This window comes from Geospiza fortis, unplaced genomic scaffold (genome assembly GCF_000277835.1).
Source record: "Geospiza fortis unplaced genomic scaffold, GeoFor_1.0 scaffold290, whole genome shotgun sequence".
Taxonomy (NCBI): Eukaryota; Metazoa; Chordata; class Aves; order Passeriformes; family Thraupidae; genus Geospiza; species Geospiza fortis.
In genome coordinates this window covers 115,515-119,351 of record NW_005054678.1, presented here as the reverse complement: position 1 = coordinate 119,351, position 3,837 = coordinate 115,515, and the positions used below count along the sequence as shown (strand labels likewise).

The 3,837-nt window shown below is 50.0% G+C and overlaps 1 pseudogene across 1 annotated transcript in view; it reads left to right on the top strand.

Moving 5' to 3' along the window:
- LOC102044099 overlaps window positions 1-3,837 on the top strand; it is a 24,724-nt pseudogene that overhangs the window by 3,472 nt on the left and 17,415 nt on the right. The gene's annotated exons all lie outside the window — the stretch shown is intronic.

Below are 3,837 nucleotides of genomic sequence, written 5' to 3'. Positions count from 1 at the left end.
TGCTGAAAATGGCTAAATCCCAACCTCACATAGCTCAGTCCCACCTCTTAAGGGCATGATTCCACCTCAAAATGGCTCAGTTCCACCCCAAAACTCATGTGATGCCACAGCACCCTCAATACCCCCAGGAGGGGTGTGATGGGGATTGGGAGAGGTGGGATGTGAATTGGGAGGGTTGGGATGGGGTTTGGGGTAGAGTGGGATGTAGACTGGGAGAAGTGGGATGGAGTTTGGAAGAGAGGAATGGGGTTTGGGAGGGGTGGGATGGGATGGAGGAAATAGGGTTTGGAAAGGGGATCTTCATATCTCGGAGCCGTGGGATTGGGATTGGGATTGGGGTTGGGACTGGGAGTGGTGGGATGCAGGTTAGGGGCTGGAATGAATTTTGGGAGGGGTGGGAAGGGATGTGGAATAAGATAGCAAAAGATAGGGGATGTTAAGGATGGGGGGACCATGTCCCTGAGGGTGTTTCAGGGTATCCCCCAAATCTGTGGAGGTTTTGGGGTATCTGCCATTCCTGAAGAGATTTTGAGATATTCCACATTCCTGAGAGGATTTTTTTGGCACCCCCCTTCCTGACCGAGTTTGTGGGGTACCCAGAATCCTGGGGGGTGGTGGGAGAGGGGGGAGATGTGGCTCTGGCACTTGGAAAAGGGGCTCCAGAGCTTCTCCACTTGGAAAAGGGAGCCATTTTGAGGAGGACCATGTTGCTTTCTGCTAGTTTTGAAGTATTATGAACGGCTTTTGGGAATATACTGCTTATTTTCGGGGGTTGAGCTGACTCCCCGCTGTTCTTGGGGGCTGCGGTGATGTCCCCTCATTATGGGAGGATGAGGTGATCCCATTTTGGCGAGGATCTTGCTGTTTTCTGCCGATTTTCAGGGTTATAAATGGCTTGTGGAGGCCCGTTACCCTCATTTTGGGAGGTTGGGGTGACCCCATGGTTCCTCCGGTGGCTGAGGGGTTATAAGCGGCTTGTGGGGTCTCCCGATTGCAGGGCACCCCCCTGGAGCAGAGTGTGTCCCCTTGCTGCAGCCCCGGCCCTGCGGCAGTGCTCAGCCCATGATGACTTCCCCGTGTCAGGCAGCCCCCCTCGGCCCCAGCACCCCCCGCCAGGGGAATTCTTTGGGACCCCCCCGCTGCACAGGCGGCTGTGCTTGAATCTGGCGGCACCGCCCGGCGCTGGGGGTCGGACAGCCGGGGACAGCTGGGGCCCTGCTGGGGACAGCTGGGGCCCTGCTGGGGCCACTCGTGGCGCTGGGAGAACTCCCGGCTGCGGGCACGGAGCGCTTGGGGGAACGGGGTGGGGGTGGAAGGGTGTGACGGTGTTCATAGGGGTCTTAGGATGAGGGAAGAGACATAGATCTGACTCCATGTTTCAGAAGGCTTGATATATTATTTTATGATATATATTACATTGAAACTATACTAAAAGAACAGAAGAAAAGATTTCATCAGAAGGCTAGCTAAGGACAGAAAAAGAAAGAATGATAACAAAGGCCTGTGGCTCAGACTCTCTGTCCAAGCCAGCTCACTGTGATTGGCCATTAATTAGAAACAACTAACATTGGCCAATCAAAGGTCCACCTGTTGCATTCCACAGCAGCAGATAACCATTGCTTACATTTTGTTCCTGAGGCCTCAGCTTCTCAGGAGGAAAAATCCTAAGGAAAGGATTTTTCATATAAAAGATGTCTGTGACAGAAGCGGGGGAAGCAGGGAGGGGGACGATGAGAAGCAGTGAGGACAGGACGGGAAAAGGGTGGGGTAGGACCTCCCCACACGCAGAGCGGGATATGGTGGGCTGGGGATCTGAGGGCGATGGGAAAGAGGTGGAAAGTTTGGTCTGGGACCCATAAACGGAGTGGGAGGGATATGGAATCCACAGAAGTCAGAGAAAGGGGCACATCAAACCCCCAGATTTAGTGGAGGTAGGTGGCAGCCCCGAACCAAGTTCTGGGGAAACCTGGAGATGAGAGGTATGATGAGAAGGGAGTGTGAGAGGGTGGAGAAGAGGCTGAGAGGGTGGAGAAGATCTTTTGACTTCCAAACTGAGTGTGAAGGAGCTGAGTTTGCAATACCGAGCGGGGCGGGGTGGGGTTGGGAACACCCTCAACCTAAGCTGTAGGGGGAGCTGGGGATTGAAGGGACGATGGGAAATGAATGGGAGAATGAGAAAAATTGGGGGTGGGACAGTGGGCAGGGACATCCCGTGGGAGTCCTGTACCCGGATGCTTTGCCTGAATGGGGTCAAACAACTCGAACAATGCCCTGTTTGCAAACATGCCAGCGGTAAATGAAGAAGGAAGTTTACACTGTTTTTGGCGTTAAATGACAGTGAGATAATATACAGGAGATCTGTTAAAATACTGGGATAAAGGAACAACCAAGTGATAACTTATCCAAAGCTGCTGAGCTGGCACAGACTGACAGTGCAGGCCTTCAGACTGTAGCAGCCCCATCCCACATTTTAACTGCAGAGTCTCCTGAAGTATCCAGTTCGCACGGGGAGAGGGATGTGGAGATTCTTCAGTGGAATGGGGATACCCCTCAAGGACTGGAGCTCCCAGTGCTGTGTGAGGCAGGGAGTGCCAGCACCCGTTTGGAGCTGGGGGTTGTGTGCGGGGATGGGGCTGGATAACAAGAAAATGTCACAGAAACAGGAACTAAAGTCTTTAACTCTGTAATTTCACTATTAGAAAGCAGATTTATTTCAGTGCTAGGTGTGTGCAGGTATGACTCCCTATCACACACACTCAGCTACCTCTCACATTTGTTTGTATTGATATAACTAATATATGTTAATACATTTCCCAAACTCGTACATGTTATGAACAGAATTTGGGTAAATTTTATTTCTGTAGAAAAACTAAGTTACTAAATTTTTAGACCTGGAGCTGCTGTGGCCGTGTTACTTGTTACATTAATCACAAGTCGTTAGAGTTAATCATTCTCTTTATCACTGAACGACCCTAGCCAGGCCAGGTTGATAGCTCCTTTTGTATTGGTAAAGTCCTGCCTAAGGCAAGTGTACCTCTCCCCAGACAGTGAGAGAAAAGGACATTACAATATGCAGATTTCAGAACCAAAGTGTACTCTGGGAAATGTTGAACTTATAAAAACCCCCAAAACAACAAGCCAAAGGTAAAATTAAGAAATTAGAGTGATTCCGGGATGTGAGGAACAGCGTGCTGGACCTGCAGAGATGTTGGGAGACCTTGGTGCCCCTCGCCCTGACTGTTGAAGCTGCCTGAGACCAGGACCTGGAGCCAGGAAGCAGGAAAACACCGGGGTCCTGCCCAGAAGTCCTTGTGAGGATCAGATCATCCCCCCCCACCGGCTCTGCCCCTCGTGGACAAAGCTGCACATCCTCCTCCTCTGAGCCATGCTGGAAAGAAGACGGAGACTGCAGACCCGTCGAGCTTCCCAATCTTGAGCTGATCACTTTTAATAAAGGCATTAAAAGGAGAAAAGTCTCCTGCCCTGTTTATTTCAGTACATATATGCTAAACTGTCACTATAAGACACAAAAGAACACAAGCGCACTACCTTCTCAAGGTGAAGGAAGAAAGAGCAAGTTTATTTTCCTGACTCCAACATTTATAGTTTTTCAAAAGTGACAGCAGATTGGAGGGTGATAGTGACACCTCTCCAATGACACTGGTCAAACCAGCAGTCCATCAACTTTCTCCTGCTCCACAAAAGAAGACAAAACAATCAGTTATTTACAGAAAGTGTCTGAGAAAGTTCACCACAAGAATGTCAATATCAGAAGGCCTAGAAATTCTTAAAAAACCAGGGTGACATCTCACCCTTTTTCCATTTAAAAAAGAAAAA